Source organism: Muntiacus reevesi, chromosome 6 (genome assembly GCF_963930625.1).
Source record: "Muntiacus reevesi chromosome 6, mMunRee1.1, whole genome shotgun sequence".
In the NCBI taxonomy this organism is placed as follows: Eukaryota; Metazoa; Chordata; class Mammalia; order Artiodactyla; family Cervidae; genus Muntiacus; species Muntiacus reevesi.
Genome location: NC_089254.1, coordinates 53,299,031 through 53,312,839, shown reverse-complemented (window position 1 = coordinate 53,312,839; position 13,809 = coordinate 53,299,031). Strand labels below are relative to the sequence as shown.

Genomic DNA, 13,809 nt, shown 5'->3' with positions numbered 1-13,809 from the left:
AATCACAAAAAAAGACAACCCATTGTCCAAGATACTTAACATTGTTTAGGTGACAAGAATGAGTCCAAGGTTGGGGGGAGGGGAAAGTGGAAATTACCCAGAAGGAAGAGGAAGAAGGTTTTCCAGCTATTTAAAGTACAGCTCCACTCAGGTGTTTATACTGGACAGTCTCAGCAGCTGGTGACTCACTGTGCAGGGAATATCTTAAAATGAACCTTCTATTCTTCTGGATAAGTTCTGAGTTATCCAGGATATGAGACACTCCCTCCTCGGGGCTATTTCCTAAGGCTCACAAGTGAATAGCATCACCATTTTGAGTCCTTATCTTCTTTTTAAAGCTTGAGGGAAAATATGTCCTAAGCTTCACACTAATTTCTCTCTGATATATTTATACATTGCCTTACTAAGCCCACCTGGGACTTCCCAGGTGGTCCTAGTGATAAAGAATCGGCCTGCCAGTGCAAGAGATGCAAGAGACGTGGGATCGATCCCTGAGTTGAGAAGATCCCCTGGAATAGGAAATGGCAAGCCACTCCAGTATTCATGCATGAAAAATTCCATGGACAGAGGAGCCTGGAAGGTTACATACAGTCCATGGGGTCGCAAAGAGTCGGACAGGACTGAGTGACTGAGCGTGAAGCATTACCAAGTAAATATTAAAAAAAAAAAAAAAAAAAAGATAACACCTACCTTGAAAAAAATGTTTTATGAAAACTAAATAGAAAACTAAGAAATATTTCTAGCTTCTTCACTTGTCCAGGGACTCAATTCTATACCTATTCATATGCCCCCATAAAGTTAGCACAATGCCTCATAGATAGCGGGCACACCTGATAAATTTTTCCATCAATGTGTCACAGGATATGCCTTTATATTTATCATCACTAAAGAAAAAAAAATGTGACAAACTCTTAACAGGATGTAGTATGTGCTACCAGGAAACACATACTTAAGGACAGAAAATGGAAAAAAAAAAATTACCTAATATTATTTATTCTCCTCAGGGACTTGGTATGTACTATATCCAGGCAGGCCTTTCAAAAAAAAAAGTACACTTGAAGTGATGTCTCCATCCAAATTTCAATATAGTAAAACTTCAATGACCTGTTCTAAGTGCTAACCCAGACGGTTAAACTTATTGACCTGAGTTTTTCATAAATAATTATAGCAGGGAGAAATGACTCATTTCAAGACCCTACTTTTACTGGTTTCTTTGAAAGAACCTAAGGTGATTTAATGACTTAAGATGCTATGAGCAACTCTACATAAATGCCATTATTCAAATAAACACATTCCTGGAGTTACTGGTAGATAAACATCATTAAACAGTGACTCAATTAACTCTGTGCTCCCAAGGGCAGACTAAGGGAGTTAGATCTCAGACCACAGAAAAGGGCTACAGTGATGACATGTCTTACACAGAGATCCAGGATTCTGCTTCTATTTTCTTTGTTCCTCTTCCTACAATGCCTAAAACTGCTTTAACCCATTGAATTAGCTCAGGCTGCCATAGTAAGATTGGAGAAGGAAATGGTAACCCACTCCAGTATTCTTGCCTGGAGAATCTCGTGGACGGAGGAGCCTGGTAGGCTAAAATCCACGGGGTCACAAAGAGTCAGACACAACTGAGCGACTTCACTTTACGTGAAGTAAGATACAATAACCTGGGTGGTTCAACAGCAGACATTTATTTTCTCACAGTTGTGGAGGCTGTAAGTCCTAGATCAAGGTCCAGTCTGGTCAATTTCTGGTGAGGGCTCTTTCTCTGGTTTACAGATAGTCTCCTTCTCTCTATATCTTCACATGCCTTTTCTCAGGTACATGCATGCTTGAATTCCTGGAGAGAGCTAGCAAGCTCTCTAGGGTCTCTTCTTATAAAGACAGTGATCCAATTAGAACAGGGCTCCACATGATTCATTCAACCTTAATTACCTCCTTACTTCAAATACAACCAGGCTGGGTGTTAGAGTTTCAACATAAGAATTTTGGAGAGACACAAATATTCAAACCTAGACAGCATATTAAAAAGCAGAGACATTACTCTGCCTACAAAGGTTCGTATAGTCAAAGCTATGGCTTTCCAGTAGTCATGTATGGATGTGAGACCTGGACAATAAAAAAGGCTGAGGGCTGAAGAACTGATGCCTTCGAACTGTGGTGCTGAAGAAGACTCTGAGAGTCCCTTGGACTGCAAGGAGATCAAACCAGTCAATCCTAAAGGAAATCAGTCATGAATATTTATTGGAAGGACTGATACTGAAGTTGAAGCTCCAATACTTTGGCCACCTGATGCAAAGAGCCAAGTCATTGGAAAAGACCCTGACGCTAGGAAAGATTGAGGGCAGGAGGAGGAGGGGACAGCAGAGGACAGGATGGCTGGATGACATCACCGACTCAATGGACATGAGTTTGAGCAAACTCTAGGAGATGGTGAAGGACAGGGAAGCCTGGCATGCTGCAGTCCATGGAGTCACAAAGAGTCGGACATGCCTGAGCGATTGAACAACAACAAACATCCAGGCCATAACACCCATAAAGAAGCAATTATCCCCCACCATGGCCAAATAAAACCTCTTCAAGTTCTTGACCCTCTACATTGATCAATTTCTCTTACATAAATTATCCCAGGACCCACATTCTCACTGGAGAGTTTACAGAACAATGTAAGTGAGCAGTGACATCAACATTCATCTTCTGAACAAACACTTCTTGGAAAGAACAGTATTTTTTATCTTAGACGAATTTGTTTGAAGCTCTTCCTCAAAGAGGAATTGGGGCTCTTTTCTAAAATTTGTACCCCACAGCCTCTGAAAACACCGTTCTGTGATTACTGGGAAATGAACAAAGCAGCAACATCACAAGTAATCAAGCATATTAGGGCAAGGAAAGCCACTTTGAAACTTTTTTTTTTCCACTTTGAAACAGAAAAACTTTCAGGCATAAATGACAAACTAAACTCAGGCCTTCCAGACTCAATTTCCACCAGTCTAACCTCTAATCCTGAAAGGAAAACTCTATATAGGAAATAGTGCTCAGCTTATAAAAGAGTTCATATAATTATTTCTGATTACAAAAGAAATTCATGTTAACTTTTGAAAATTATTAAAAAGTAGAAAGTCTAAAAAAATGCCACCTCTCAATGGTAACAATTGGTTGTAACAACACTGCAATATGTAACTTTGTATCCCAATTCTTCACTTCTGGAATTTTCTCATTTTGAAACTCATTACCATAATTTTTACATAATTTATGCATAATATTTCCTCTTCTAACTTGGGGCCAAGAACATAAATGGCTGGTTTTCTGAATCAATTTATATAAACTACAAATGGGAATATTAAATGAAATGTAGGATGCAATTAATACAAATATGATTTTCCTAGGGAAAAAAACTGAGAAAAGGGCTAAGGGCTAACTTTTACCCATATGCAAAGTTTTTATAGGAATTCTCATACTTTGTTGTTAGTGTTCATCATTCACATTTCTGGAGAAAACTCTCAGACATTGTTCTTCTTTTGGCTCTTTACAGAACTGCTTATGCATGTTTGGATTTTCTTATTTCATTGAGAGTCTGGCTAACCACTAAGCCTGTTATTATGGAAGCCCCACAGACTCTTCAACCCATTCTGAACATCCTTCGAGAAAGGCCAACAGGTTTCTTCCTCTCCCCAGGATAGTGAGTACTGTTTTCTCCAGGACCTGGGTTAGGGCTATTTTCAGTTGCCTCACACACATTCAGGCTTTCCAGGTGGTTCAGTGGTAAAGAATCCGCCTGTAGTGCAAAAGACACAGGAAGACACAGGTTCGATCCCTGGGTGAGGAAGATCCCCTGGAGGAGGAAACGGGAACCCACTCCAGTACTCTTGCCTGGGAAATCCCAAGGACAGAGGAGCCTGGCAGGCTATAGTCTGTGGGGTGGCAAAAGAGTAGGACACTACTGAGAAACCAAACAATGTCAACAACACACAAATATATGCCCATGTTCCCGAACACGCTCACCCCTGGTCACCAAGGCAGAGATGATCGTTTTCATTTTAGAGGGAAAAAAACACCTCATCTCTACATTTCTGCTTAAAGATCTCAGGGAGACATGTTTAGAGAAATAACTTTCCTGTGGTCCAGTGGTTAAGACTTCACACTTCCAAAGCAGGGGGAATAAGTCTGAATCCTTATCAGGAAACTAAGATTCCAAATGCTGTGCAGCACAGCCAAAAACAAAACAAAATAATAATATATTACCTTTATTTTTAAAATGCCCAATTAACACTGTCATAAAATGGAACAATGAATTGCTTGGTTTAAGAAAACAGTTCACAACTTGGGGGAGGAAAGGTTATCAAATTCACCCAAGAAGACATGCAAATTTCATAACCAGAAGAGTTCTCACCAGCCTCAATCCCACCAACTTCCTCTTTCTGGCACACACACAGGGGTCATGAATCGGGGTGGAAAACAAATACACATGTGTGGCTGGCAATTTCCCAAAGCCTTCTGTGCCAATGTCATGCTTTCTCTCTTCTTTCCCAGCTGAGAAGCAGCCATGTTCTAGTTCATTACAGAGTGACAGATGCCTGTTTCTGGATTTAGTTGCTTTTCTTCTTCGATAGGGACACAAATGTGATCCTGACTGATACAACCTGAGTCTTGAACCTCCCTGCAATACCAAAGCCAGGGCTAAACATAAAGGAGTATGTTCAGTCCCATTTTCAAGTCTTCCTTCCTGCAAGAGGTACACTGCTCCAATCCAAGTTCCCAGTGATAAGTCATCCTGTACCATGAAAAACTGTTGGTTGCTAAGTCATGTCCAACTCTTTGCAACTCCATGGATTATAGCCTGCCAGGTTCCTCTGTCCCTGGAATTCTCCGGGCATTACAGGCAAATTCTTTACCATCTGAGCCACCAGGGAAGCCCTCCATCCTGTACCATTGTGTGAAAGTGTGAAAGTATAGTTAGTTGTTCAGTCGTGGCTGACTCTTTGGAACCCCATGGACTGTAGCCCACCAGGCTCCTCTGTCCATGGAATTCTCCAGGCAAGAGTACTGGAGTGGGTAGCCATTCCCTTCTCCAGAGGATCTTCCTGACCCAGGGATCGAACCTAGGTCTCATGTATTGCAGGTGGATTCTTTATGGTCTGAGCCACCAGGGAAACTGCACCATGGTTTACAGCAATTAAGATGAGATTATCTCTAATCCCATCGCTTCTTCCTCTGTACCCAACAGACTGCAAGCAAAACTATCAATATAATATCCAGCATGCCTTGTTACTGCAGTACTTCAAAGGTGCCCATGAAGGCACACTTTGTATGAAGGCCATAGTACACCTGTCAAAGACAAAATGGTGTCCTCAAAGACTCCTTTCCACCCACCCACCTTCCGGTCCCAGCTGTTTCTACACAGGTCATCTCTCATACAGAGATGATTTGGAATGAGAGGGACTAGAGATACCTCAGGTGGTAAAGGACACACATGATGAAGGTATTGACCTGGCCTCCAACTTGGTGATAGTAGAGAGGGGCAATGGGTCTTCCTGCCCAGGTCACTGAGGTCCCTGAAGCTTCTCTATTAAGGAGGGAAAGCAGAGGGAAGCCACCAACTGGTTTTCACAATGTAGTTGCACCTACCTTGGAGAAATTGCTCCTGAATTTGGCAGTTGGTTTTCTGTCAGACTTCATTTCTAATATCATTAATGTCTGCCTCTTTGTGTACATCTAGCAGTATGTCAGTGGGAGGTTATGACAGGCTACATTAGGGAAAAGGAACATAAAGCTATCTTAAGCTGGAATCCCTCACTTCAAATCACATATTTTTTCAGGAGTACAGTGGTATAACTTTAAGAATTCTAAATCTGACCTTGTGGTTCCTAAGATGTATTACATATTTACCACACACACATACACACAGTCTGTATGCACAAATATATTGCTTTGGGTATCTGAGCATTTTCCCATTTCCAGATGTGTGTATACAGTTAGATGCTGTTTGAGGGATATATAAATCATGTTTATTGAAATACTGTTTGTGGTTTCTGTTTTTCAACATCCTGCTGGGGAAATCTTACAAACATGCAAAATCTGGCATGAGACATTTGCTTCAGAAAGAACTGTCAGAGAAACAGAAGTAACTTATGCCTTACCCAGGCATGCACCAATGGGAAGCAAGAAAAAACCATGAACTCTAGCTTCCTACCAACTCTACATGACAGCTAATAGTTCTTATTTTATAGTCCCCGGATATCTGTATTAATAAAGTGCTTCGAGATGACTGCTCTTGGAAAATTCAGGCTCTATCACTTTAAAACTTAGACAAGCGGACTACATAATCAAAATCAATACAATTAATCAAGCGGATCACTTCAGTTATCACACCTAAATCAAATGACTCTCAAATCATGCTCTTTACTCTATAACCTCTCTCCTATTCTTGTTTATGCAGATATTGCCACCTGAATGTTTGATGGGGATGGCCAACTCTAGGAAGCCAAACAAAACTCTTAATCCTACCCTATAAACCAGCCTCCCCTGCAAAAACATCTCTTTTGTTAAATGGCACCTATGTTCACCTGGGGCTTCCCTGGTGGCTCAGTGGTAAAGAACTCATCTGCCAATGTAGGAGACTCAGGTTCAATTCCTGGGTTGGGAAGATACCCTGGAGAAAGAAATGGTAAGCTGCCCACTCCGGTATTCTTGCCTGGGAAACTAGATGGACCCAGGAGCCTGGCGGGTTACGGTTCATGGGGTCACAAAAGAGTTGGACACAACTTGGCAACTAAACAACAACAATCTATGTTCCCCAACTTGTTCAATCCAGAAATCAGGAAGACATCCTAAACTTCTTCCTTCCCCTAACTCCTCACTCAATGATAAACTCTGTTGTTTCCATATTCCAAACATCTTAGATTTATCCACATTACACCATGCAGGACTGCTCACCTGATTCAGGAACTTGTCTCTTAACCTCAAATACTGCAATAATCTTTCTTAGATCACCTTTATGTCACCTCCATCATCCAGAAGGAACAATGTGCATGCTTTAAAGGTGCATAGTGCTCATATCTCCAACCAGGAGGAGTTTTTTAAAAAAATAACTTGCTGATAATCTTAATATTCTAACAATTCTCACCTGTGCATTAATTATTGAATACATCTTCTCTATATGCTACACATTAACTACCATCTTCTCTATGAAGCTATGCATTTTATGGAATTTCAATCACTATCTATGTTTCATTTATTTTGTCACCTGACACTAGGTACCTGGAATGTATTTTATTTTTTTAACATGGACCATTTTGAAAGTTGCTACTAAATTTGTTACAATATTGTTTCTCTTTTACATTTTGGTGTTTTGGCTGCAAGGCAGGTGGGATCTTAGCTCCCTGACCAGGGGTGGAACCTGCACCCCCTGCACTGCCTGATAAGTCTCTTGGAATGTATTTTAGAAATGGCATTATTTATGGAATTCTTTCATTTTATGACTAAAAGTATTCTGCTCTGCTGATAATCAAATGTGATTCAACTATTCCTATATTGGAACTGATGTTGTTTCACAGACCACATGGCAAGGAATAACTGCATATAGTGTTTGCCATAAAGTGTTTTGCCACTATTGATTTTTTTTCATGCGAACTTTGAGGGGTGGAATTACTGATTCAAGCTCCTGCTTTTGACCATCATGTTAGACAATACAGCAGATGGCTAAGAAAGCACACTCGAAGACTTTTGAGGTTCCAATCCTAGTTCTACCACTTCCTGCATGACCTTAGACAACTTACTTAACCTCTCTATGACTCAGTTTCCTGTAAAATGAATGAAAACTGAACCTTCCCTTATGGAGCTGTCACGAGGATTAGACAGAAAACAGATGAGAAGCTCTCAGAACAAAGCTTGGTGAAAAGCAAGTGCTCCACAAAGCCTATTTTACATATTTATACACACACACACCCATATACATACACCTTCATTTCCAAAAGGATCACGTTAATATTTAATACAACCAGTAGGGTACTGCATATCAGTTTTATTGCAATTCTGTCACCAAAAGGCATTAACAATATTTTTGGTGATTCTTACTTGGTAAATATCCAATGTATCTTAGCACACATTTTTTTAAATGCCAAAGAGTAAAACAGTTGTTCCTTAAGTACATTTATAGAAAGTGAAAGTGAAGTCGCTCAGTTGTATCCGACTCTTTGCAACTCCATGGACTAATGTAGCCCACCAGGCTCCTCCGTCCATGGGATTCTCCAGGCAAGAATACTGGAGTGGGTTGCTATTTCCTTCTTCGGGGGATCTTCCCGACCCAGGGATCGAACCCTGGTCTCTCGCATTGCAGGCAGATGCTTTAATCTCTGAGTCACCAGGGAAGCCAAAATAAAAATATCTTGGGAGACATTACTTCTTCATTCTTTAGTATTATATATACTCTGACCAAATAAGCTTACCAGTTTATGTTTTTAAGAAAACAAGTCACATGAGTTGCCTTGTTTCTTCTAATAATGATCAGCAATACATAAAAGGATGGAAAGAATGGTGTGGGTAACCCTTCAATTGGCAAGAAATTAATAGCTCATTAGATTCATTCTTCTGCTATAGAGGCCAGAGATCATTGTCAAAGGAAATTAAATATATATATAAAAACTTAAAATTGGTCATTATGCAGTTGATCCCAGCCCTTGTCAAAAAGACCCTAGCAGAAAGACACACCTAGCCTAAAAGAAACAATTCATGCAACGCATGTGATGGCTTTGGATACTTGTTTCATAGTTAATGAGAAATATTATATAAAAAGACAAACTTTAACTTATAAGAAAAACATATGATTTAAGTCTAAGTTTAAATACAAATACATATTTGTCAAAAAATAACAACGTAATGAATGAACTTATCAGGAAACCCAACAAGGCCTAAATTTCAGTCCTTCCTGTATAACAAATGAGGTATCTAAAGCAGTGCCATTCAAACTATTGGTGAGGACCCATTGAGTCATTAAGTAAAGTTAGTGATAGTCTTTTTAAGTTTATAAATAAATTTATTTTATTGAGGTATAGCTGGCATATATAGAATATATTGAGGTATAGCTGGCATATATAGAATATAACAACATTCTATTAGGTTCAGGTGTACAATATAATTATTTGAGTCTTGTATATATGTATGTTTTAAATGAAAAACAATAGATCACAGAAAGTATGAGTAAATATTGTTTCACTTATATGTGTGTAGGGTGGTGCTGGAATCAGGAAATGAATTTCCTATTATGGATGACAGTTAAGCAATGTCAAAACTCACTGATGGAGAGTGCCTCATTTTACTATGCTTCACCAATACTGCATTTTTTACAAATCGAAAGTTTGTAGCAACCTTGCATTGTCAGATGATGGCTTGCGGTTTCCCTTTATATTTATTTATTTATTGCTGTTTTTCTTTTTAAATTAAGGTATATACAGGGTTTTTTAAACATAACGCTATTGCACTTTTAAAAGACTACAATATAGTGTAAACATAACCTATATGCACTAGGAAACCAAAAAATGCGTGTGATTCACTCTATCGTGATAATTTGCTTCACTGCAATGGTCTAGAACCAAACCTGCAATATCTCCAACGCATGCCTGTAAGTCATTTACACTCTGTGAAGTTGTTTCCTCATCTCTTAAATGGAAAGTATTCTACTTCAGAGAGTAGATTCAAATAAAATAATTTCACAACATCTTTTTAACTATAAAGCATTGTATTAATATGCTAAGGTTACAGCATTATGGCTGGGTTTAGATTAATGTTTCTCGGCTGTATATGTTCACAACATAAAATGACTACGCTAAAATTTGTGCATACTGTATCAAAGATAGTTCTGCAAATGTAGTCTCCTAAAAAAAATGGAGCTAGAGACAGGAAATCCTTAAGTTTCTTGAAATGTTTATAATCTCCTTTGTAGTTCTGACTATACAGCCTCTAGGGGAAAAAATAAGACTAAAGAAGAAAGGCAGCATCTCAGTGTCACTGTGGGGCCTTGTGAAAGAATCATCACTTATGAGAATGACCAAAAGGGGGAAATGTTTACAGGCTATTCCCACAGGAGGCCAGATCATGAATGTAGGCTGCCATCTCACTGTCTGCACAGCACTTCAGTAATACTTTACTTGGAGGTACAAATCACTGCTCTTTGCTTCCCACTGAAAGTTTAGAATCCTGTACCAGTCTCTAAATGCCACAAACAATTCCAGGTAGCACATCTTTATCTAGCTACACATGTTATCTGCACACATCATGGTACGACAAGACAAGAAACATCTCAAGACTGCCAGCTAACAAACTGAAAACAGCTAAGAGGAAAGGTACACTCCCTCATAACTCTTCCACACAGGCTACCAATAAATTACGCTTCTGAAGAAAAAGACATTCTAAAGATCCTGAGTAAATAAGAGATGGTACCTCTCCCCATTAAAATAGAAGGGACTTTAAAAAGGAACAAAATTCCTACTTTGCTATTGTTTAGTTACTAAGTCATGGCCAACTCTTTTGTGACCCCATGGACTGTAGCCCACCAGGCTCCTCTGTCCATGTGATTTCCAGGCAAGAATACTGAAGTGGGTTGCCATTTCCTTCTCCAATGGATCTTCCCGACCCAGGGATCAAACCCACATCTCCTGCGTGGCATGCGGACTCTTTACCACTGAGCCACCTAGGAGACCTGAATTCCTACTTAGATGATTTAAAAAACCACTTTAGGATAAATGGAAGACAGGAATGTTTGTGAGGACTCAGTGATATGAGTATGATGACACTTCATTTTTTAAAGGATATCTGTGACCTTCAGATCAGCTTGTTCTGAGTTTTGTTTCCTGTATGCCTTAGGGATTTTTCTTGCACTGATCAATCCAGCCCACATTACCCCTCTAAGCCTAAACAGGTTCACAAATGTAAAACATCTGGCTTGGGTGAGGGGCTCAGTTTGCAGCTCTCAAAGGCTCACTGGCTCACGCATGCCTGCTGAGCAAATGAATGTAGAAATAGACCTGTAATGGCCCTAACTTTCTCTGTGACTAATTACCATCACTTTAAGGGAGGGGACAGGGACTATGACAGATGAGAACATACAGAAGGCAGATAGTCAGCGTGAGGAAAGTTGTCAGGGGGTGGTCAAGAATGTTTTAGTCACTGCCCATTGAGTTCCTGCTAGAGAGAGAGAATCAAACAACCTGAATCACCTTGGTTCTGGCAGCCTGCCAGGTAGCTTTTGCTTACCTGTGATCTTAGTTGAAAACCATGTGGGATGTGTCACAGCAAACCTGCCTTTCTCATAACAATCTCAACACAATGGAACTATCTTCCTAACCAAAGGACACACTTGTTTGGAAGAACTCCACAGAATTAATACTGAGAAAAACCTTGGCTATTCTTCAACTGTGTATTGAGACCCTGGAAGGTTAAGTGACTTACCCTAGGTCACACAGCTGCGAGCAAGCACTGTCTTGACTAAGATCAAGAGCTAAACAGACTCTCCCAAGATAAAATATGTCTACAATTGTGCCTATTAACATGTTTCAAAGAGACAAGGTTCCTTACTACTCAGAACTCTAGTTTAATCACTATACCTGTCTAATACCCTAGAACACTTAGATATATGACTAAGTATGCATTGTTTTAAGACCATTCATCAATTAAATGGAGGGGATAGTACCCACACATCAGGTTTGAAAAGGAATTCCTATCGCTGATACAACTTACTACAGGTATGAAATTTAAGTAACTTTATCCATATTTACAGTATGTTGCTTGAGACTGAAACAATAATATATAAAGATACATAATTCTCTCATAGATAGTGAGAGATAAGTATGTTAGAAATATACAATGTGCATGGAAACTTCAAGCAAAGTTACAAAGATCGATTTATATCAAAGAATATGGAAATTGATTTACTACTACACCTAATATCAGCAAAACATCTGTGCCCATAAAATAAATTTTCTTGAGTATTTATAAAATACTAGAAAGAAAAGCACATACAGTAACCAAGTTTATTAAAAAAAAAAAAAAACCAACTTGTAGCGCGTGTGTGTTTTAGTTGCTCAGTACAAGCAGCTACAAATAGTCCTTTCTGTGGTGAGAAATAAAGTCCACACATAAGAATCCCTGCAAAATTTTCACCATACACACACACATGTAACAGATGGAGTCTAAAAAACACCTAAGCATTTCATAAGTCAAATGCTCAAAAATTAATAATAAAAGATGGTAACAATCCTGTATTATACTGCATAAATGAGCACAACAGATCCCCACCCTCTGCTTTCATCTCAAATCTCATCCCACCTTTCTCCAAATGTGTGCTCACCCATCTACATCCCCTACTCTGCAACCAAATCACAACCACCCAAAGGCGAGGTGTCTGCTGCAGCCCAAAACACTTGACTGATAACATCCGGTTTGCCATTCCAGGAAATCCCAGAGTGTGTTTTAATCCTCTGCCCACAGCTTGCAAGAGAAAAGCAAGAGAAGATCTAATCGATACCAGCACCCCAGCTGTGACCTGGCACATAAAGAAATCAAGAAAATAAATCCCATCCATAATCTGTATAATTTAACACTTGGAAGAAAGCAACATCTGGGATCAACTCCAAGCGGGACAGTGCTGCTGGCCATGTCTGTGCTTCCTGCCTTGAGTGCTAAGCCGGTGACAAGGGGCCACTCCGCGTCCTCAACACTTCAGCAAAAACAATGTCTCTTCCTCACAAGAAGTAATCTACCCCCAAAACGGAGGCAGGTGAAGAGAAGGAAACATCTCCTTGCCAGCTGAGCACCTGATAAAGGCTCCCCTTACATTTCAAAGACAGGGAAAACTGGAACTCCTTCCCAAAGGTGGGTCCTGGGCAAACTATTGTCTTGCTGATCAGTCAAAATCCAAAATGAAAGCTCATATAATACAGGGGAATGACTGTTTAATCCTACAGCCCTTTCAGGACACTTCAAAGTCCTATCCCCAGATGAAGTTGGGGGGAAAAAGAAAATTCCCTGTAATTATGACTCCCTGGAAAGGCTTTCCAGATTTTTTAAATTACAGGAAAATGAATTTAGAACATAAGTAGATACCTACATATCATCTGAATCATTAGATCTACACCCAATTTTTTAAAAAGTAAACCAATAAGCAGGACAGGGCATTACAGGAAACTATGTACTATGGATTTTTAGTATAAAATTTTATTTTATACTATAAAATCATAATACTTTCTCTGTCAAACCTTCTGAGAGGTTATAATTGCATTTGGCTGCTTCAGGCTTGTCAGAGAGCCTTCCTTCTTAACAGTCGCAACCTAAAAGGAGTAACTGTCAAGGAGCGACCCAGCTGAAATCAAACAACAAAAACGGGAACTGTAATCCGCCTGAAATGGGAGGAGGGAAAGGAAGGGAGACTCCTGTATTCATCCGTCAATATTAATGTCCTTTGTTGTTCACCTTTACACAGAACAGCGAGCGCTACCCTGCTCCTTTTCCTCCTAACACCCGTGTCAGGGTAGTCTTTCCTAAAAGCTGTCTCGTTGCCTCGAAGACCCAGGCTTTCGGAGTCTTTCTCCCTATTAACACTCCACAGCTGTCCTCCAGCACCACCCCCACCATGGGCAGAGAGGGTGGTCAGAAGTAAAAACATTGCTGAAATACCCGTTCCCCTCCAAAGACCAAAGAGCAGAGCGGCGCAGATGTTGAAATTTACCAATTCCCCCCGCCTCTCCGAGCGCGCACACACACACCGGGTAACCCGGGATGGGAGGGAAGAGGAAGGCTCGGGCCGGACTGTCAGAGCGGCTC

At 40.0% G+C, this 13,809-nt stretch overlaps 1 protein-coding gene across 2 annotated transcripts in view; it reads right to left on the bottom strand.

Annotated features, from left to right (window-relative positions):
* DOCK4 (dedicator of cytokinesis 4) overlaps window positions 1-13,809 on the bottom strand; it is a 468,861-nt gene that overhangs the window by 454,197 nt on the left and 855 nt on the right. The window lies entirely within an intron of this gene.